Here is a 23,805-nt window from a genome sequence, read left to right as displayed (position 1 = left end):
CACACAAAAATCACCACAATCCAATGCCATCCATGCCCTCAAGGATGTTTAAATTCAAGACACCCCACAGAAAGACTAGGTCCATGCACCACTGAGTACCCCTGGGCATAATGGTTGAAAGCAAGGCAAACTGGGTGAGAGACAGTGGAGTGAGAGAGTGGAGAGCGTGAGTGGAGAGAGGGAGTGGAGGGAGAGATAGAGTGGAGAGAGAGAGAGTGGAGAGAGAGTGGAGTGAGAGTAGAGAGAGAATAGAGAGAGAGAGGAGAGAGAGAGTGGAGAGAGAGTAGAGAGAGAGAGTGGAGATAGAGACTAGAGAGAGAGAGAGAGTAGAGAGAGAGGGTAGAGAGAGAGGGTAGAGAGAGAGGGTAGAGAGAGAGTGTGGAGAGAGAGAGTGGAGAGAGAGAGAGTGGAGAGAGAGAGAGTGGAGAGAGGGGGTAGAGAGAGAGGGTGGAGAGAGAGAGTGGAGAGAGAGACAGTGGAGAGAGAGTGGAGAGTGAGAGTGGAGAGAGGGAGTGGAGGGAGTGATAGAGTGGAGAGAGAGAGTGGAGAGAGAGTGGAGTGAGAGTAGAGAGAGAATAGAGAGAGAGAGGAGAGAGAGAGTGGAGAGAGAGTAGAGAGAGAGAGTGGAGATAGAGAGTGGAGAGAGAGAGTAGAGAGAGAGAGAGGGTAGAGAGAGAGGGTAGAGAGAGAGTGTGGAGTGAGAGAGGGTGGAGAGAGAGAGTGGAGAGAGAGAGTGGAGAGAGAGAGAGTGGAGAGAGAGTAGATAGAGAGAGCAAGTGGAGAGAGAGAGTGGAGAGAGAGAGTGGAGAGAGAGAGTGGAGAGAGAGAGTGGAGAGAGAGAGTGGGGAGAGAGTGGAGAGAGAGAGTGGAGAGAAAGTGGAGAGAGAGTGGAGAGAGAGAGAGTGGAGAGAGGAGAGAGGAGATAGAAGAGAGAGTGGAGAGAGAGAGAGTGGAGAGAGTGCAGAGAGAGTGGAGAAAGAGAAGAGAGGGAGTGGAGTGGAGAAAGAGAAGAGAGAGAGAATGGAGAGAGAGTGGAGAGAGAGTGGGGAGAGAGAGAGTGGAGAGAGAGAGTGGAGAGAGAGAGCGGAGAGAGTGGAGAGAGAGAGAGTGGAGAGAGAGAGTGGAGAGAGAGAGAGAGAAAGTTGAGAGAGTGGAGAGAGAGAGTGGAGAGAGAGAGCGGAGAGAGTGGAGAGAGAGAGTGGAGAGAGAGGGAGAGAGAAAGTTGAGAGAGAGAGAGTGGAGAGAGAGAGGGTGGAGAGAGAGGGAGAGAGAGAGTGGAGAGAGAGAGTGGAGAGAGAGAGAGTTGAGAGAGAGTTGGGAGAGAGAGTGGAGAGAGAGTAGAGAGAGTGGAGAGAGAGTAGAGAGACAGAAGAGTGAGTAGAGAGACAGAAGGGAGAGGAGAGAGAGTGGGCGGAGAGTAGAGAGAGTGAGAGACAGTGTAGAGAGAGAGAGAGTGGAGAGAGAGAGGGAGTGGAGAGACAGTAGAGAGAGAGAGTGAGTGGAGAGAGAGAGTGAGTGGAGAGAGAGAGAGAGTGGAGAGAGTGGAGAGAGAGAGTGGAGAGAGAGAGAGTGGAGAGAGTGGAGAGAGTGGAGACAGAGTGGAGACAGAGTGAAGACAGAGTGGAGACAGAGTGGAGAGAGAGTGGAGAGAGAGTGGAGAGAAAGAGAGAGTGAAGAGAGCGAGAGCGAGAGAGTGGAGAGAGAGAGAGAGTGGAGAGAGAGAGTGGAGCGAGAGAGAGAGAGAGAGAGTGGAGAGAGAGAGAGAGAGAGAGTGGAGAGAGAGAGAGAGAGTGGAGAGAGAGTGGCGAGAGAGAGAGTGGGGAGAGAGTGGAGAGAGAGAGTGCAGAGAGAGAGAGTGGAGAGAGAGAGAGAGTGGAGAGTGGAGAGTGAGAGAGCGAGTGGAGAGAGAGAGAGTGGAGAGAGAGTGGAGAGAGAGCAGAGAGTGGAGAGAGAGTAAAGAGAGTGGAGAGAGAGTAAAGAGAGTGGAGAGAGAATAAAGAGAGTGGAGAGAGAGTAGAGAGAGTGGAGAGAGAGAGAGCCTGTGATGGAATTGGGGTCAAAGTGTGTAGGAAGCTATGCAATGCCTCTTAAGATTGCTATTGTCTACTAATAAAAATGTATTATCAAAATGTGCTCTTTTTAGTTACATCTGCTTTTGAAATACTGCATTGTCACTTTGTCTAATGTTTTAAACGGAAACCAGAAGGAGCAGTGGATGCACTTTTGTCAAAACTGAACGATGAGTGGGCCCGATGTTGTAGATCATGACAGGAGTCTGCATCAGGAAATCCACCTAAAATTGGGCAAACTTCCCCGGCGTACTGATGGCAGGGACCCTGTAATGAATGGACCACCACCTATGATAGCCTGCTGGCAGACTAAGCCCAGTGTTACTTATAACGGCTGGATTGGTGACAGTGGCGTAACAATAGCCCTGCATCCCCTGCAGTATGGCGGGTCGCTGGCCTGAGAGCTCTAGACTGGCACAGAGGATGGGAGGGGGGCCCCCTCCATGTAGTTTGCAGGGGGTCCCCCTCAAGTTTCGTTACGCCACTGCATATACAGGAGCTGAACAAAGTCAAAACCATGCCTCTCTTAAGTACCTGTGAAGTGATAAACTGTGTGCCTTTTGTTTCCCCTCCATTGCAGTTCCATCTAGGTGTGAGGCTTCATATAGCTGCCAGCCTGTATAGAACAAAAGGAGGCCTTATGGCCCTTTAACTTTGACCTTTGTTTTGGCCTCTCCTCGAATTTAAAATAACAAAGCTTCTTCCCTGCCTTCACGTTGCTGCTGGAAAAGGAGAACAGACAATGTGCAGGCGCAGCTGAATATGTCCCAGTGTTGGAAAATCACACCAAGACAAGTTCAGCATAATTCACTGGGGCCCAATTTCATGGCAGGGTGGACGGCATCCACCCTGTAAAATATGTTGGTGCACGCCGCCTACCGCGTGGACACCCGACTTGTGCCCTGGGAAACACAAAGTAAACAAGCATTTGCAATGCAATAGGACGTGCATTTACGCGAAACCTATTGCATTGCATCACGGACAACGGGAGGGGGGGGAGCACGGAGTGTGATCAGGGGAGGGAGAAGAAGGGGGCGAGAAGGCACGCACAAAGTAGTGCTCACAGTCTAAATAACACGTACCGTACTGTGTAACACTCGAAGTAAAGGGGCCAGTAGCCATGGGAGGGTAAAAATGACGACATGGCGTCGGCGATAATAAGGAGGGACTAACAAGCCTCATAATCATTTCAGACGGCAGCATTTACGAAAGACAATGACATGAGAAAATTAAAAACATGGGCGGGGAGTGGGCGGAGCTTCCACTCCATACTACATTACTGCATGCCTCGCAAAGTGGGCAGCGCATGCACGCTGCAGCTATAGGCTCAACCTAAAAATGGTGTCATTATTGGGGTCAGTTGTGGCAACCCAAAGGGAAGGGGGGTGGCGGGTTGTGCAGGAAACTGGCCTTTTTACACGCACCTATGTGTCTGTAGTCAATTGGTGTTTGCCATCTCGCCAGATTGCCCTTCTTGCCCCCACATTACCAGAAGTATCTCTCCTGGATCCTGTGTATCGGAATGTATGCTGTGTGAATCTTACCTTTGGAAATAGTTGGTGGGAGCCAGAAACGGCCCATTTATGCAAAACAAGGGTGTATTCTAACTTATGGCAAGTCAATTAATGGGAGATTTTTATTTTTTGATAATTATTTTGTTTCCATTTTGACGTCATTATTTGTCATGCGCTTCGAAGGTTCTGTTCTATGTGGCGACAATTCACTTTAAACATAATCCCACTGTGACGACATGCATCGAATTAGTTACAGTAGAACAGGGCCTCGGTGGATATATTCACAGAGAAAAGTAATTGCTGTTCGCTGTCTTATAAATTGGGAAAATCCCGTGAAATATCAGTAGGGGACCTCAAGCCCGGGCCTCGTGATGCACCGAACCCTAAATGTAACCTTCCGTGAAAGAGCCCCAAAGACTGGGCCTTTGCCTCTATGTCTCGCACATGAAATGCAATCTCCCCAGCGAGTGACACCAGAGCTATTTTGGAGCCGGGGAGGGCCGAGCGCGTCACCAGCGGCACACACGTCCATTCGACTGCTGGGGAGAGGAGGGGGCCGTGGACAGAGTGGAGACACGGACCCGACTCTCACCTACCGCAGGGGACTGGGGGGTCTCCTACAGCACGACCCCAAGCACCGAGCTCCCCTCTGCAGGGGGAGGGGGGATCCCCGCTTAGCGTGTGTGCTTCCCCCCCTGGGGTTGGCTCACTCTTAAATTTTAAGGATATTTGTAATCCCGGATTTGGAAACTCCCGGATGAAAAACTCGCTGGATATTTTTATTGTACCTGACAGAGATTTTTTGCTGTGGCCCTGATTAGTAAAAAGGTAAGTGACACATTATAATGTAATGTAGGGTTTGTAACATCACGACATGACTTTCACCTGTCGCTTTTTTGTGCGTTGCCCTCATTGCGTGGTCGTTATTTTGCACAGAGCAACTGGTCATTGCGCACTTGGAAAACTCAACCTGGGTGAAAAACTCCTGGCAGACTTGGGCCCTTTGCTCCAGGTCAGCTGTGGCTCCACCAAAAGTGGAAGACTCCCGATGAAGGCCATTTCGAGCGTTACTATTGGGCAACAGCGAACATTAGCTTCAAAACAACAAAAATGCTTGGTGTACTTTGATCGGGACTGTCAGAACATATAGCACGCAATTTATTGCAAACCCGTACTAAAAGTATTTTTTCCCCCAGCGCTGCATCAAGCTAGAACACATGTGGGTTCAGTGTGCCTAAAGGTGTCATTTATTCATTCAAGTTTTAATGTATTTGTCGAAACAATTGGGCATGTCGTTCAAAAGAAGTTCAGGGCAGGCACTCGCCAGAGCTACACGTCAAAAGTTGTATTGTTTTCAACTTGTGCCATTTCTTCTGCCAATCGATGCGTTTGACGTCGCAGTGTGGCTTTTATCACTCAATTTTCTGTCAGATTCAGCGACTACACGGGTGTGCCTTTTTTCTGGCGTTTTAGGAGATTCGCACTCGTGGGGCCTGTGCCAAGGGGTCGAACGGACATAAGTCCTTCAGAGATGGCATTGCTACAAATGGCCATGCTGGGATACTGAGCTGGACAGCTGGGGGCTATTTTTGGGAGCCTGGGCTTACCGGGGTGGGTGGTGCCGCATGGCAGTGGCATGAGGCACCTAGGAAAAGAAAGTGGATTAAACAGAGTTAAAACTTCACAGGGCTCCTGTTCGGTTGTTATCACATGTTATATTTATGCATGGAATGCGTCGCGCAAGGGACAGAGCAGACACTTCCCCAGAGCCTTTAAATCACACTTGGGCTGGTGTGTGTCATTTGCTGCAGCCCTCTAACAGAGGTGTCATTGCTGTTCGTGATTTCAGTATGTCTTGCTATACAACTTAAATATAATGGCGGTGTGTGAGTCCAGGTGCTATCGAGTCCAGAAGGGCGAACTTTAGAACCCATTGTACAAACCTTTTGAAGTAAGAATCCTAAAATTAGTCAATAGCTTCTCAAAATGAGAATCTGTGCTCTTAAGAACTTTCCCCAGTGCCCTTTAGGCGTTCCAGTTAAAACTGCATGCGCAGTGTGCATGTATTTTAAATATACTTCGCAGAGTGTGACCAGGATTCAAGCCTTGCAAGCGGTTGTTACATTTGTGCACTTTGATAAAATCACAGAGAAAAGAACTGAGTAGTTTCCTTATTTTATTTTTTGTAAATATGTTTATTCACTTTAAAACAAAACAATCTGACATATACAGAACTGAGTAGCTTCCTTATATAAAATAATTGTTCCATGCAGTTTCTGAGGCAGTAAAGCGTTTTTCGGGCAACATTCAGTGGTTTGATCCAGACAATAGCTATGTTTTTAAATGTTTTTTTCCCCAGTGAGCGGGAGAGAGGCTGGTAGCAGTTCGTTTGAATCCACTAGGCCAGTACTGCACTAGGCCATCTCAACCTCACCCATTTGTGGCAGATGGAAAGCGTTACACTCACTTTGTGGCGCTATAATTAAATGTTTAGGAGGCCATTAATTTAGTGGTGTGCACTAGCAACTGAATGTATTATGGTTGCACGTATTTACAGGTTTTGTACATGGATGAAAGGTCGTCACGTGATTTGTCACGGACCATAGAAACACGTAAAAGAAAAACCGGGGTTGGGTAGTGCCCACCTGTCGGGCCCGAGGTGGGTGTTATGCTGGGCTTTAAGTGGGATTAAAAAAAACTGGCGGGGGCGTGGGTGTCTCTCAAAGGGGCGTGGTCGATGTAATTAAGGGCGTGGCTTAAAAACAGGTATGCTGAAAATCTGTGTTTAGCTTAGTGTGCCGCCTGACTGGTATTTTTCTGCTTCTGTCATTGTATCCAGATATAAAATACAACACGTAACATTACATCTACAAGAAGCCAGGACTTTTGGCTTTGCCAATGGTTGTTAGTTGCATAAGATAAATAAGCAACAACTCTGGCATCGTTGTGTAGCATATTGAAAATGCTTCAGTTCTGGAATGGTGAGACTTAAACTAGTTTCTTAGAAGTTACATCAAAGGCAGTGAAGGGTGGTACTGCTGCAGCGTTAAGATTTATTTTTTTCCATCCTGAAGGTGAGGGCAGAAACGGAGAGCCCTATAGGTATCCGTCTCAGCACCTGCCAATTAAAATGGCTTGTGTTGAGCACCGGCAAGGCCCGGGTCACTTAACGCCCTGGTGTTATGCTAGCCGGCTGTATTCTGCAAGTGATATCTTCTGCTAGGAATGGCATTTTAGCTAAGACGACTTTTCATTTAAGACATTTTCGTTTCGATATTTCTCTTATTATTACACGCTGGCTACAAAAGTTATACCATGCTGAAGTGTCTCGCATGACAGCAGTGTACAATATTTTAAAGCCAGTCACATTCTGGTGAACTAGTCAGGTTGGTCTTACAATTGGACTTCCTTTTTATGGGCAGCGCAGTTATCACCAGACAGTTATGCAAGCATTACCAGAGAGGGGGGCTTTGGCTCCGCTGACATGTTTGGAGCCATACATGTTTTGATTGGACAGAAGTTGTGTGCTTCCACTAAAAAGTGCTTGCTCACCAGACAGCTGTGATCTTTCTGTTTATTTATCCTGCAAACTGAGATTGAACTTTCAGAGGCACACACATGACACCATTAGTAAAATTATTATTATTATTATCATTATTAAAATGTCATAGAGAACAAGATAACTTATGATGTTTTTCTCTGGCAGGAGCACAGTTGAGAAGAGGGCAGTCATTAACCTGCATGCATATTTAGGTCTGGCATAACAGGGCAACTGTCACTTGACCTTTTAACCTACACCAATATTATTCTACAGTTCTTTGCTTCCACACAAATGCATATTTATTACCATGCTGTTTACTTGTAATGCTTAACATTGCCATACAACAGTCTTGTAAAGCCAGACCTTTTAGCAGTGCCAGTGCTTGTTTACATCATCATAGACTTTATTTCGATCATCATAGATCATTAAAGTATAACAACTAGACAAATGCAATACACAACTGTAAAAATTATACATAATATAATTTTTTTTAAAAATTCTGTTAAAAGCACAATGTAAAAACACCAAATTCATGTTACAGCCAATATCTTAAAAATAGTAAAGGCTAAAACCACAAATAAAAATTACAACATAAAAGATTTCCCACCAGCTAGCCTCTTTGAGGGTCAGACAATTCATGTCAGGGATCAGTGACAAACTTTAGCAGGTTGGCTCGCTTAATCCAGAATGCCTTTAAAAACATAGCCACACAAAACACTACAGTCTGGCTGGTATCACTCTCCTAAACGTTTCCTTGGATTCCTTACATCCCAAGTTTCTACATAAGGGAACGATCCATTTTACATGTATAGATTTATAAAAGGAACAGAAAAACAAAACATGGATACGTGTTTCTGACAATCCTTCACAACCTACACACAGTTCATCTGATGGGCCTCTATCTGGTTGCCATTTGCACAGAAATGATTTTATGGGAGAGTGCCATATCTGAATTGAAGATAAAGTTTCCTTGCCAATGGGGGGACAATCTCATCAATGTGGCTATCATAGGCGGCTATTGATTTTCGATCAATAAACAACACTGTCAGGGAGTCCTGGCACTCTCTAACAGTGTTTAATGCCGCACTTTCCCAGAATAATCCCTTAAGGTTAGCCTTACTAATCTGACATATACTGTCTGGTGAAGTCCAGTATTCATCCAGTTTCAAATTCAATAATAGAGTATTGACTGCACAGAGCCCCAGTATTTTTCGTGCATACTGTGGATCCATAATGGGCGGAAAAAATACAAATCTGTCAGCAACATCAGCTCCACAGCATTGAATCTTGAGGGGACTGACTCAAATGGTCATGCTTCAAAGACCTACAAAATTACTGTCACTGAGTTTGCTACTACCATAACACAATTCGAGCTTGTAATAATATGAAGTAGTGATAGTAGGCCCTAGCGCTATATAACCCTCATTTAGATGCTGTGACTCATGTGATCAGTGCTGAGATTGTAAAAGGTGACTCCTAGAATCCATAAATTCGGTGTCAAGGAGCAGCAATAGAAAGGGGGTGGATCACTAGGGGCGGAGTCATGAAACGCTGAATCTGACAGTCCACTCATACATTTACTTTATAAAAACTCTGCTGCAATGAAATTAACAACAATAACAACCTGCACAGTCAATCTGTTTTGTCTTAGTTGGTCACAAAGTTTGCTTTTTAAAATATCTTATGGGTTTAAGGCACCTGCTGCAGAGATCTTTGTGTACCCAGCAAATCTCAGAGAACAGTAATAACGGTAAGTTAACTCTGGTGGTTAATGCTGTCGCTGGAGAGATCAGTGTTTTGCCCAGTCACAGTTTTGGCTCACAAAGTAGCATAGAAAGATAATGTGACTCCTGCAAAGCACATTGTGCAACACACAGATCACAGATTTTTATTTTATGTAGATAGGTGGGTTACTGCTTCTGACACAGAGATCCTTTTGTTACTACAGCGCTGTATTATGTTTTACATCCTGACTTTGTGTTTCTCCCAACAATTCAATCTTAACATATAATGCATACCAGTAAAGAAGATATGTGGCTCCTATACCCTGTAACCCTCATTGTCTTACATAACACAACCTGTACATTGATTCAAACTTTTGATTTATTGTCAATGTTTATTATAATGATTTATTGTCAAGCACTCCAACACTCTACATTGGGATGAATAGTGCTATTTAAGGACTAACCAAAAGAAAAAAGAAGCAAATGCAATTGTAAATTATTTGCCTAACTACTCAAACATTTTAGATAGAATGGTCCCAGACTGGGAAGGAGAAAACAAATTCAGGAAAAAATCATGTGAATATAAAACAATCAGGACGATGAATCAAAGGAACAGCACGATTTTTTTATTCACAAGGTACCGACAAACCTATAACTGGTTTTTGCACTATAATTATCAATTTTTTCAATTTTTCTCAATACATTTGTGCCCACATGCGCAACGCGAGACGAAAAGGGGTTGGGAGTGCTGTGAGGGGATTTCAGTGAAAAGTGAAAGAAGGTTTTCTTTTTTGTGACAAACAATTAAATTCAATTCTTTATGTTTGTTAAACAATATTTCAAGTGGTTCCCAGTATTGGGGCCACACATAACAGCTCTTGCGAGTCCAGACAATTCTCCAAAACCAGTCCTCTATTATAGCTGTGTTAATCTTGCTTGAGGGTAGAAGCTGCCACAATTGGGGCAGGTAGTCTACGTTTCGACCCTATGATGGGTAGGGGTAAGTGATCACACACTGTCAGGAGTATATCCGACTTACTTTCCTAGTTCCCCCCTGAATCCCAGATTTATCTGCCGAGTCTAGCATCGAGTTGTTTACCGCCCGACTCCAATAAAGCCGAGCAGACCCAAGAAACAGCATTACAGACGATTCAAAATACAAGTTACACGTGGTTCCGGGGACACCCGACAATGGGGTCCTGGAGGAAGTCTGCCCACCCCAACCTTCTGTCCTGATGAAGACCCGCTATGTAAGGGCAACATTCCCTACCCATCATAGGGTCGAAACGTAGACTGGGTGGGTCTTAGTGCCTCAACTCCCTTCTCAAAACTGCCTCATTCTGCCAGCATGGAGTAGGTAAAGTTATGGGATTAGGTTCTGCTCCTGGCACAAAGTTTGATTCCTGTTGCACTTGTTATCTTGCTCGTTTGGTGAGAGCACACCACAGAAGGCACCATTCCTGCCTTTGAAAGGGTGAATGGATTCTGATCACATCACCATCTGACTTTTTGGGCCTATTGTTATTATGCTCATTTGAGGTCACCTCAAACAGCACAACGCTGCTGCTTTGGCCAGGTGTGTTATGAAGATGTCTACAAGCATTCCAGAAATCCAAACCCTTTCCATCAGATAGTAATGAGTGCACAATACAGGTTGCAGTAGACAAACAAACTTCCAGCAAAACACATCAGAAACCCCACCATATCTATATGCAACATAACACATATGTGCCACATACTTGGGTGTCAGTCTACCACGCGCCTCGGGACCTCCTGGAGGGCAACCACTACCAATCCCTCCGAGGGCTTAAAAGGCAAATTAGCTTCTGGTGGACCATACCCGTGGCTCCCATAGGGAGGGTAGCATTATCCAAAATGATGATAGTGCTCCGGCTCCTCTACTAATTTTCTAATATCCCGGTCATCCCACCGCTGTCTTTTTTCCAAGCGCTACATTCATTACTAATCTCCCTGATTTGGGGGAAAGGCCGATGCAGAGTGGCCCTGTCAGCCCTTCAGTTGCTTCGTGATAAGGGTGGGTTGGGTGCCCCGTCCTTTGAAGCCTATTTTTTGGCAGGGCAACTACAATGGCTGTCACGCTGGACAGAGCATCGCAACCTCAGGGAGACGGACTCCCAAGACGGACAGATAACAGTCCCGGAACTAACCCGAATACTCCTCCCAAGGACCAAACTCAACCCTGCTCATCCACTGTTGGTCAAAGTGGCCAGATCCTGCACCATGTGGATTCACCATCTGTCCAAAGGGACACCTATGTATTCCCCTTTACTGCCACTAGTAGGTCTCCCCAAGGGGCACAGGTACTACACCGCAGGAGAGCTCAGGATTTGGACCGAACACATGCTCACTGAAGCTGAAGCCCTATTTACTGATGGCCAACTGATATCGTTCGCAGGCTTGGCCGAAGAAAGCGGGCTTCTGGTCGGTCAATGCCTGCTGCACCGGCAGCGGGTGGCGGACTGCAGACGAACCTGGGACATTAGGGACGGAGAATCTAAGACACACCCGGTGTTGCACACACTACTACACATGGGGACTGACAGACATCACATTACTTGGATTTATAAATCCATTATGGAACTTACACATGCACCACTGACGTGATTACGGCTCTGTTGGGAGGAGGACTTTGGGCGAGCCCTCCATGATAGAGAGTGGCTAATAGCCCTAGAACACCACAAAAATGTCCAGTTTAATGTGCTGCACCATGCTTATCTCACGGCGGCACGGCTGAATCGCTTTTACCCGATGTCCCGCTTTGACTGTCCCCGATGCCACACTCCGGACGCCCCATTCATCCACACGTTTTGGACATGCCCCACGATACAAACCCTTTGGGCAACGGTACACACTACACTACAAACAGCCACAGGTCTGTCAGATTTCCACACGTGGGAAGCATGCGCCCTGGGCATCTCTAAGCACAAGAAGCGAAAGAAGGTAGGAACAAATTTGCCATTCTGGCCGTACTTCTATCAAAATGCAGTATAGCAATGCACTGGCGCTCACCGGGTGGTCCCCCAAAAGCAGCATGGTGGGGGGCAGTAAAGAAATGGGGTACGCCCGAAGAAGATCTCATCCGGCAGGAGGAGGCCTGCGGCATGCGACGGCAACCTATTTCATTAGAATGGGCGATGCTCCTTCATGACTTCAAGCAAGCACACACCACTGGCAAAGAACCCCCACTAGACACCCAGACGGAACCAGGGCCCAGTGCGCATTGACCCTCCCAAAATTTCACCTCCTTCACACTAGCTCTCCACCCAGGCCACCCTCTGAGGATCGCACTGTTAGTAATGGTGGAAATCATTGCTCACAGGTAGCATTACAACATGGAGTTGCGTCACACCTACCCCCACCCCATTCGCCCCCTCCCCGATCGATCACTTTTCGAGTTACGAATACCCAGTTCAGTTCAGAACCTGGATTACCATTTAGCATTAACCAATGCAGGGACCAAAGGACTAGGGACTGTCATACGAGCATGGGTAACACGGTAACCTTACCAACGACATCTTAAACTGTATTTCCCAGCATCCCCATTAGAGGGGGAGAGGCGCTCCCCCCGTTACTAGACACTCGGCTATTTAACACAGAAATGTTGACATCAATTGTAATGCCGCAACAGATGAGTCTGATTATTGTATGACATGTATAATTCTAAAATCCAATAAAAAGGTTTTTGCCAAAAAAAAACACATATGTGCCACATAGTCTGCTTTCATTGTGCTCACAACAGCCCATCCCACTGTTATACACCACACACTAACATCTAAAAGAGCACATTGGCCAGAGCTCCTATCGAACTCTGAACCAGCTCAGATATGCCACATGCCCAGGTATCACAATGCCCAAAAGTACTTGTTGACACAAACCTCCACACTCCCCAAACACTCACATCCCAATCCTGCAATTTGCAAGCTTATTGTTGGACTTGGCCCTTTTTGCAAGGTCATCCCTAGACTTTTTGCCTTCATCCCCCTGTTTTGGGAACTCTTTTGTTTTGGGTTTTACGACTCTTCATACTTTACCACTGCTAACGAGGGATACAGTGCTTGTGCTGTTGCCTTTAAAAATGGTAGAATTGGCTTACACCCGATGAGCATATTTAATTTGGTTGTAAGACCCTAGTAAAGTGATACTACATGTGTTCAGGGCCTGTAAATTAAATGCTACTAGTGGGCCTGCAGCACCAATTTTGCCACACACTTAAGGATCCCTCTAAACACGTCTCAGGCCTGCCATTGCAGCCTGAGTGTGCTATTTTAAACTGCCTATTCAACCTGTCAAAATAAACCCTTTGCCAGCCCTAAACTGCCCATAGGGTAGGATGCAGTATATTTAAAAAGTAATTCATGTACTTTTAAGTTTTACATGTCCTGGTAGTGGAAAAAACTCTTAAATTAGTTTGCTACTTCAAGGCCTGCCTCTCCAATAGGATAACATTGGAGTTACCTTATTATATTTAATTGGCTGTAACTTCCAATTGAGAGCAGGTAGACAGGGCGCGTTTGGTATCTTGAGAATTGTAACTAAAAGCCTTCTTCAATGGTAAAGTCTTCTTTTTAGTCACAATTCCGAAAATGCCACTTTTAGAAAGTTGGCATTTTCTTCTCCTAACTATTTGGTGTCTGCAGCCTGATCCTGGGTCACATGACTAGGTGTAGCTGGCTGTTTGTGTTTGTGTATTGCTCCCAGACAGTGAGACAAAAGAAGATAGGTGTTGGTAGGTTGGGCCACTTTGAGTTAACGAGGGGTAAAAGCTGTCAGCTACTACATTGGCGCATAACAAAAGCCCTGCTTTAGTACACTCACAAAGGGGATTGACACTAGTCCATTGTGACCCCAGACAATATGGGACCAGTGCAGGGAGGGAGGAAATTCCAAGTACCTCTTTTGAGGGGGTGGATTCTCTGAAAGGTTTACCTACTTCAAAGTGGGCACCAGGTATAAACATTTGGCCTTAGATCCCCAACTCTTCAGTACAGTTCTGGACCAGTGGACTCTACCAGGAAGAAGGAATACCATGCTGCTGAAAGGTCTGCCTCTCTGCTGGACTACTGCCCGAAAGGACTTCTGTCCTCCTGCCCTCTTGCCTAGGTAAGAACGACTGGACCTGCATCTTTAAACCCAGGACCCAAAGGGCTTGTTGACTGGCATCCTGATCAGAAACCTCAGGGACAGGACAGGCTTTGAACAACCTTGAACCAAACACCTGGACCGCTATTTGTAAGCCCTACCCTCACAAGTGGTGCCACCCCACTCCTGGAGCATTGGACATGGACCTGAATGTGCTCTGCCAGCCCATCTATGGATTCCACTGAGCTGATTCATCTCTGCCGCAGCACTTCTCATCTCCAGTAGAAGTGATGCATCGCCCCCGGAATCGAAAGACTGTCTCTGCTGTGTAGATTTTCCCAGAGCAAGGATTCCATATTGCCTACAGAGTCCATCAGAACCGACACTGTGTGATGCATCTCTATGCAAGTATATCACCTTATTCAATGCAGCCCATTGGAACTGCCGCTGCACAACGTATCTCCACGCAAAGACATTGCATCACTGAAATCTTCAAACTTGCATATTTCCAGTTCTACAGACTAGTTTCTTGTTGTTTTGCCCATGATGTATTTATTAAAATGTTCTCTAATTTTCGAATTTGGTTATGGATTTCCTTGTGTTGTGTTTTTACTCTATCACTGTATGAAGTTCTGCATAAATACTTTACCCATTGCCACTAAGTTAAGCCTGACTTTTCTGAGCCAAGCTACCAAGGGGTTAAATACAGATTAATTTGAGGTTTGCATGTGACTTCACCCTGAAAAGGATTGTGGTTTCTGTTTGAGTAGGCTTTCACCCCCTCAACCACTAAGCCAATTTCTTCCACCTATCTACCTAGAAAGGTGGTCTTCAAACTTTTTTAAGGACAATCTTCCTTCAGTAAATACACATTTGTCTGCCCTCCAAGTGACATAACCTGCCACATTGTGTCACAAAGTATGTTAAATTCTACTTGTATATAATGTTACAAGTCACAGGATGTTTGTGGCTAAACTCTAAGATATAAGAACAACTATGATTCAGTGATGCCTTTCCTCACCTTCTTCTCCAAACATTAAATGTAAATCCTATCCAACATTTTATGTATAAAAAGTCAGCAGCAGCAGGAAAAGCTTCTATCCCAAGAACTGAATATGCACAGCACAAGCAGTGGCAGTTCAAGGAAGGTAGTTTCCAGCATTAGTTGAGCGGGTAACTTGGAAATGCTCTTGTACTCTAGGCACAGCTGCCAGGCACTTAATGTGCTGCTCCTAGGGTATCACTTTGCTTAAAGCACAATCTGTGCTTTTAGCCCTGTACACAGGAGCGAGAGATGTCGCGTACACAACACATATAGATGTGCATACACACATTTGTTAGCTTTTAGACATAACATATTTCCACAGTGTTACAGTTCGCTGTCACTGTTAATGTGTCATCTATGCCGCACTTCAAGCTATCTTCAGGTTACCAGTTCAAATTTTAGTAAGTTTCCTTGGGTGTTTGTTGCGGGGATCCATGTGTAATATAATCCACATTTGTATAGCGCACAATCACCCGTTAGGGTCTCTAGGCGCTGGGGGCCGTCGGGAAGATTAAGCAAGCTATTGCCCAGAGTCGCATGGTGCTGGGCTAACCTGCCGCCGGAGCCGGGGATCGAACCCTGATCCCCAGATTCCAGCGTCAGTCGCCCTGGCCGCGGCGCCACACCTCTTCCACCTGCAGGTCCTGTGAAATTCTTGTAAAGCATCTGCTTTGCATATTCTTGAATCCTTGCAGGTCTAATTACAAATGTTATTCTTTGCATGTCAACTGAGTCCCCCTAAGTTGGCAGTACTATATGGATTTATGTGGTATTTAAACTATGCAAACAGTTAAAATGCAGCAGAGCACTATATCTGGTCAAAGGCAAGGATACAGTCAATAGGTGATTGGAGCTGTAGCTGATTTTGTGAACTGTTACTACATTATGATAGAGTACGCTTTAAAGAGGTGTATCTTCAACTCTTTCCTGAATTGGAGTAGGGTTGGGGGTGGATCTGATGGATACTGGGATGCTGTTCCAGATTCTGGATGTACAGATGCAAAAGTCCTGCTGCCTGATTTTACTTTTTTACCCCCTTAACCTACGGTCTGGTGGTGGCCAGGTTGCGGATGTTTTAAAATTCACAAAGTACGGTGAGCTTGTCACCCAGATAAGCTGGCTGCACTTCATGATGGCTTAGTAAATGATGAAGCTGTTTTTCAAAGATGATGTGGGCCAGTAAGGGGGGCCTGTGCACTCTATTAGGGTGGGGTGATGTGATCATATTTCCTCCGGCCCCGGATGAGACGTGCTGCAGTGCAGGATATCATTAAGGGGGGGTTGTTGTGGATCCCAGTCAACGTGGCACAGGGCGTTATGTGTCAAAAATTCACCTTGAAATGTGTGTTATGTAAAAAGTCACTTCTAGAATAATTTTATGTAACCCATGCACATAAACACACTCAGCCGCCCAAACCCTCAATCTGGTTTATGAGCCACAATGAGATGTCACAAAACAGCATGCCTCTGTTTTTCCTCCCATTATCTGCTGATACACCATAGCTTCAAGTCCCTGGCGTTTGAAGACCTCTAACCTAGATGATGCTAAGCAACTAGTAAAGCTTTGTGACCTTACCAATTAAAGGCCCACATGTCTATGAGCAAGATGTAGCCACTTAAGAAGAAGATAATAAGAACCCAATACTGTAACATATCATAAGCTGAATTGGCTCCTATCCACAAAAGGTACCCCTGGGTCATGCAAAAAGTCATCAGACTGACGTAAGCAGTAGAAGGCCTTACCAATGCCAGAGAATGCCTGGTTACTTACCGGTAATCTTCATTACTCCAAGTCTGGATCTTCCTTACACAATGGACAATTCTCCTTATCCACAGAAAGAAATTACCAGCTGAGTCAAAAAAGCTCCCCAATGATGCAACTAATACCCATCATATATAAAGTCCTGAACGGTATACACTCAAAATATCGAGTTTTTAATATCGTGTTACATTAATATCAAGTTAAAAATATAGAATGGACACAATATCGAATGGACAGAATATAGACTACAAAAATATCGAATATAATAGCATTAATATCGAATCAAGAATATAGAATGGAAAAAGTATTGAATGGACAGAATATAGACAACAAAAATATAGAATGACAGAATATAGACAACAAATATAGAATGGACAGAATATAGACAACAAAAATATAGAATTTGAGGTAAGTAAGTTAATATAATTTTTTTAAAGTATTTTTTATGTTAGTATATGTGTGAAAAGTGTATATTTATTTTATAATTTATTTTAATTAATTAATGTTATGGTATTTAATTTTTGCGTAATATAATTCTGCAGCGGGTTGTGGGTTTATAGGGGAATAGGGTGGGAAGTAATTTAATTATAATTAATTCAATATGTTAATTTATTTATTGGTATTTATTTTGAATTAATTGTTAATTAATAATTAATTGGTAATTAATTAAAATATAATTGGTAATTATTTTGATTAATTGATAAATATGTTAATTTTATTAACGTATTTTCTGTAGCGGGTTGTGGGTTTATAGGGGAATAGGGTGGGAAGTAATTTAAATATAATTATTAAATTTTTTAAATGTATTTATTGGTATTTATTTTGAATTAATTGATATTTAATTTTTTTAATTGGTAATTAATTAAAATATAATTGGTAATTAATTTTAATTAATAGTTTAATTGATAATTATGTTAATTTTATTAATTTATTTTCTGTAGCGGGTTGTGGGTTTATAGGGGAATAGGGTGGGAAGTAATTTAATTGTAAATAATTAAATATTGTTATTTATTTATTGGTTTTGTTTTGTTGTAATTTTTAATCATTTTTTTATTGTTAATTAATTAATTGTTAATTGGTAAATACTTTGTATTAATTGGTAGTTATTTGTAATATTTTGTTTGTATTTTTAATTGATTAATCATTATATTTTATAAAATTGTTAATGACTTTTAATTATTTTGTATTTGGGATTAATATTTAATTTATTTTTATTCATATATGAAGTATTTACTTTCTCTACTGTTGCACTCTCTGGAGTGTGAATAGTAATTTTTACCCCTACGCTATCAAACGTTTTCCCTACTGTTGCACTCACTGGAGTGGAAATAGTAATTTTTACCTCTACGCTATCCAATGCTTTCCCTTCTGTTGCACTCTTTGGAGTGGGGATAGTAATTTCTACCCCTACGCTATCCAACACTTTCCCTACTGTTGCACTCTTTGGAGTGAGAATAGTAATTTTAACTCTCCCGCTATCCAACGCTTTCCCTACTGTTGCACTCTCTGGAGTGGGAATAGTAATTTTTACCCCTACGCTATCCAACGCTTTCTCTACTGTTGCACTCACTGGAGTGGGAATAGTAATTTTTACTCCTACGCTATACAACACTTTCCCTACTGTTGCACTCTTTGGAGTGGGAATAGTAATTTTTACCCCTACGCTATTCAACATTTTCCCTACTGTTGCACTCACTGGAGTGGGAATAGTAATTTTTACCCCTACGCTATCCAACGCTTTCCCTACTGTTGCACTCCCTGGAGTGGGAATAGTAATTTTTACCCCTACGCTATCCAACACTTTTCCTACTGTTGCACTCGCTGGAGTGGGAATAGTAATTTTTACCCCTACGCTATCCAACGCTTTCCCTACTGTTGCACTCTCTGGAGTGGGAATAGTAATTTTAACTCTCCCGCTGTCCAACGCTTTCCCTACTGTTGCACTCTCTGAAGTGGGAATAGTAATTTTTACCCCTACGCTATCCAACGCTTTCCTTACTGTTGCACTCACTAGAGTGGGAATAGTAATTTTTACCCCTACGCTATCCAACGCTTTCCCTACTGTTGCACTCTCTGGAGTGGGAATAGTAATTTTAACTCTCCCGCTGTCCAACGCTTTCCCTACTGTTGCACTCTCTGGAGTGGGAATAGTAATTTTTACCCCTACGCTATCCAACGCTTTCCCTACTGTTGCATTCTCTGGAGTGGGAATAGTAATTTTTACCCCTACGCTATCCAATGCTTTCCCTACTGTTGCACTCTTTGGAGTGGGAATAGTAAATTTTACCCTGCCGCTATCCAACGTTTTCCCTACTGTTGCACTCTCTGGAGTTGGAATAGTAATATTTACCCCTACGCTATCCAACGCTTTCTCTACTGTTGCACTCTCTGGAGTGGGAATAGTAATTGTTACCCCTACGCTATCCAACGCTTTCCCTACTGTTGCAGTCCCTGGAGTTGGAATAGTAATTTTTACCCCTACGCTATCCAAAGCTTTCCCTACTGTTGCACTCACTGGAGTGGTAAGAGTAAATTTTACCCTTTCCGCTATCCTACGGTAAAAATATTGTAATTTTTTAATTAATATTACGTTTATATATATATATGTATTAACAATCAATTTGTATTATTTTTTTTACTTACATTAATTATTTATTAAGTTTAAGGTTATTTAAGTATTTTAAGTATGTTTAAGGTAATTACATTTATTATTTATTAATTTTTAATTAATTTAAAGCATTTTTAAAAAATAGATATTTTGACTAACTATATTTTTTACATCGATATTTTTGATTCGATATTTTTGTACTTACCTGTTTGGAGATAGGAGGTCGATATTTTGGTATTCTATATTTTTACCTCGATATTTTTGTAACTCGATATTCTTGACGTCGATATTGTTTCAGTGATCCGTCCTTAACACATCCTGTATCTTTTTTTTCCGAATGATCCTTACCTGGTGAGAGTAGATAAGTATTGTTCTTCTTTTATTCTATGTTTTTTAGCTGGGGAAGATTTACAAGCCCCGTGCATCACTTTTGAGCCACCGCTGCGTCACTTTTGTGACGCAGCGGTGGCGTAAACAATGCTGCCAATTTACCACGTGACTCATCTAGGGAGATGCATCGCGTTGCAAAGCCCTGTGTCACAAGCCTCGTAGAAGTGATGCAGAGAAATCTACAAGATTTTACTGCGCCACTTCTAGGCCGCCACTGCATCAAATCCTTACGTCTACTTGGAGCAGGCGTAAGGAGTGATGCAGCACAATAAGTATAGGCCTCCCCATGCATTGCTGGAGTTGCGTTGTGCTTGCGACATGACTCCAGCAATGCATGACTTTTGCGGCAACAGATGCGTCAGAATTCCTGACGCATCTGTCCATCATTGCACCATGGTGTGCCCCCTTTTGTACCGTTATTGGAAATACGGCGCATCCATGGTGGCGCAATGGTTTCGCATGGAGATGCAGGGAAACTGACGCATCTTTACAGATACATCAGTTTCTTGTAAATTTGCCTCTTGGTTTCTGTGGAGCAGGAGAACTGCTCATTGAGTAAGGACTGGGACAGGAAGCGGACGAGGAGGTAATTATCGCTATACAAAGGCTGAGGACATGTAACCCATTGTGTCTGGTACTCACCCTGTCCCCGCAGCGACTCTGGTCTGTCAGAAATAGCTCTCCACTGCGCCAAACGCCAGACCACTTCTGTGAATGAATATCTTTTTGTCTGTGCTAGCAATAGGAAAACACCACTGTGGCATTATCCATCGGAGGAAGTGTCTACAGTGTTGTGAATATATTTTGGAAAAGCTGGCTTTTAACCAGAGGCCCTTGATGCATTTTTTTGCTCTTGCTAGCGCCATCTTTGTTGCTGAAACCCCTAGAACAAGGGGACGGAGAAGGATCTGTTGGCTTTGAAGTCCAGATCCGTAGTTCACCGAGTACGTGAGGTTGTCCAGAGCAAAAACAAATATTCATAAAAGTAACAAAACCAACTGGGCAATGATGCACGGCAGTGTCCAAGTGCACCTAACCCAGTACCAGGAAAGTACCAGAGAAGTCACGCTGACAATGCACACACCTATTCTTTTATTTTATGATTGTAAAATGATTCTGTCTTACGAGCTCTAAGGTGGTTGGCATGAGATAGAGACGACGTCAGAAGAGCAGAGTCTAGGAACAGTGTCCTCAAAACAAACTAATGTCTTTAATCAGGGTCGTTTTCATGGTACGCCCTAATGTGTATTCCTTAACACTTTTCATTTAAAAGGGGATAGTGGCTTGCAAGCCTTTTATTTAGAAAAAAGGAATTGATTGGCTGAATGCTGGAATTAACCTCAGTTTCTGGGTATGCTTAGAAGCGGGCCACATGCTCACCAGGGCGGGATTGTGGAACCCAAAACAACACTGGCAAAAATGCTCAAACCAGTGGCGCTCCCTACATCTCCTCATGCAATCTCTCTCCATCTATCCGTTCGTTCTCTGTTCTTTTCTTATCTCTGTACTTCTCCCTCTCTTATCACTTTCTCTCTCCCTTACATCTCTCTCTCTCTCTCTCTCTCACTCTCACTCTCACTCTCACTCTCTCTCACTCTCCATGCCTGCTGCAATGAAGCTCTGGGAGCTGAGGAATAGTAAAAGAGGCACCAAAAGCAAGGCCCTGGGCTTTCAAAACCGACCTCCAAGTGCTCCAGCCCACTAGCAGTCTTGTCAAGTACCACGCATCAGGCGTTAGACTGCCGCATTTCAGCGTGGTTCTCTGCATTACGGCACTGAAATGCATTGTCACTTATATTGACTGCATTGTGGAATAAAAGGCCTGTCAGGCCCTTATATTCACTGTTCCATAGAACTTAAGCTGTACCTCACAATGTCGACACTATTCAGGGGGTTACCTGTCTTCCTATCTAGAGAGGACCTAGCAGCTTGGTTTGCACTATTCCTACTCAAGTATGACCAAGGTTGCTTTGCATGTGGGTGGTGTGGGACAGTGTGCAAACTATCCATGACAGCTTTCTGCTTGTCTGAGGCAGATGCACTTGGACTAACAAGTTATAAAGCCTAGGGTCCTGACTTAAAGGCATATGTTAGTCCATCATATGCTGTCTTCCTTATATAATACAAGTAGTAGCATGGAGGTAGTGTTGATCAAGCCTAAATGGTGCACTCCCTGTGGCTCCAGTATAAATGTCGTCCATCACATCCTGGTCACTATCAGCCTGATTCATCAAGCTAAATTGCACTCGCAAAGGGCAAGATTCTCAGAATCTTGCCTTTTGCGAGTGCAATTTTTGCATTTGGGATTCATCATCCCAAATGCAAAAATCGCTATTTAAGAATTCGCATATTTGCGAGGAATTGGATTTAAGGAATCTCTAATAGAGATTCCTTAAATGCAATTCATCAACCAATTAGAAATAGCGAAATCGCAATATTTGGTCTCAATTTACCACCAAGTCTGACTTGGTGGTAAATTGCGAAAATAGTGTAAAAAGCACTTTAGTGCATTTTTTTCTTTTGCATGTTACACACACACATGTCCTTTGGACATGTGTGTGCGCAACACCTGTTCAAATGTGCATTTAACGGGTGCTACAGGGTGTCCTTTGGACACCCCTGGCACCCTTAAAATCGCTATCTTATTTGCGAGTAGCAAATTGCTACTCGCAAATAAGGGATACTCCCCATTCATTCCTATAGGCCTTCTGGCCCATAGGAATGAATGGGGAGTTATTCCTTATTTGCGAGTAGCAATTTGCTACTCGCAAATAAGGAATGTGTAGGAATCGCTATTTATTTAGCAATTCCTACATGAATACCGTTTTGCGAGTCCTCAATAGCGAATCGCTATGATTCGCTGTTAGGGGCTCGCAAAACGGCCCCTTGATGAATCAGGCTAATTGCTCCTTGACTGAAACCTCTTTCCCTTTTTCACACAAAGTGGTGAAATAGGCATAAAGCACACTTCTTGTAATTTTCTGTCAGAGTGAAATTTTGGCTCACTAATGATTCAGGAAGTGGCATTAATGATTCTTCATCTTTTAAAATTTGTTCCGCCTACATATTTAGGTTTATTAGAGCACTATTCTGGAAAGCTCCTGCATAATGACGTATTCTCGTTGGCACTGCAGAAGACTGTCCTTTTATTATGGCTTACTTCAGACATAGTAGATGTTTTGTCTTCTGTATTATAAAAAATAGTATTTCTATCATGTCTAACGCTCAAAACACATAATTGCATAACATAGGGGCATATTATCAAGAACAGCGTTACCAATTATCGCCGGTTTAGCGGCAGAAAACTGCTGCTGAAACGGGGATAATGGGCTTGATAATATGCCCTTGTAACTTCCCATAGAAGCCCAGGTTCTGGTGTCAACCTGGGCTTCTATTGGAATTCTCCAGGGCATATTATCAAGCCTATTATCGCCGTTTTAGCAGCAGTTTTCTGCCGCTAAACCGGCGAAAATTGTAACGCCCTTCTTGATAATATGCCCCATAGTTCTTTAATTAAGTCTAGTGACACTATACAAACTGTTGGGTCTGTGGGCTGATTACCCGGATATTAATAAGTTGTGGAGTGAGGTGATCGAGGTCACGAAATGAAGAAGGAAAAGTGGAGCATGACGGGGAAATTATAAATGGCTCTGGAGGAGGCTAACCAGTGCAGGGTGACACATTATGAATTTATCTGGGTGTTCTCCCAAACATTAGGAAGCCAGTATTGACCCATAAATATTTGCAGTTCATCTGGGTTGATGATGACTATGCCATACATCAAGAAACTGAGTATGTAGATTGGTTAATCCCTTTATTGGCCCGAACTTTCCTTGTTGTAGAAAGGTCTCCGCCGATCGTTCGAAAGAGCAACTGATACAACAAAGACGTTTTACCCTTGGTAAGCTGAAGCACCAGATCCTGAGCAAAGTCTGGTTCACCTTGTCCATGGAACTATTTCAGTCTGCACAGCTCATTTCCTGAGCTAAATTTGGGCTGAATGCCACTAATCCTACGGCATGCAGTGAGACCTTCTTTAATGAATCCTGATG

The 23,805-nt window shown here is 43.6% G+C and overlaps 1 protein-coding gene across 1 annotated transcript in view; it reads left to right on the top strand.

The window, feature by feature from the left end:
* Positions 1-4,199: 4,199 nt before the first annotated feature.
* The window catches only part of OBSCN (obscurin, cytoskeletal calmodulin and titin-interacting RhoGEF), a 2,124,484-nt gene continuing 2,104,878 nt past the window's right edge, over positions 4,200-23,805 (top strand). The window contains exon 1 of the mRNA XM_078665296.1: positions 4,200-4,411. The gene's annotated coding sequence lies outside the window, so the exon portion shown is untranslated. The remainder of the gene's footprint in view (positions 4,412-23,805) is intronic.

The sequence above is a fragment of the Lissotriton helveticus genome, chromosome 10, assembly GCF_964261635.1.
Source record: "Lissotriton helveticus chromosome 10, aLisHel1.1, whole genome shotgun sequence".
In the NCBI taxonomy this organism is placed as follows: Eukaryota; Metazoa; Chordata; class Amphibia; order Caudata; family Salamandridae; genus Lissotriton; species Lissotriton helveticus.
Note: the sequence above shows the minus strand (reverse complement) of the source record. Positions and strands in the feature narration are given on the sequence as shown.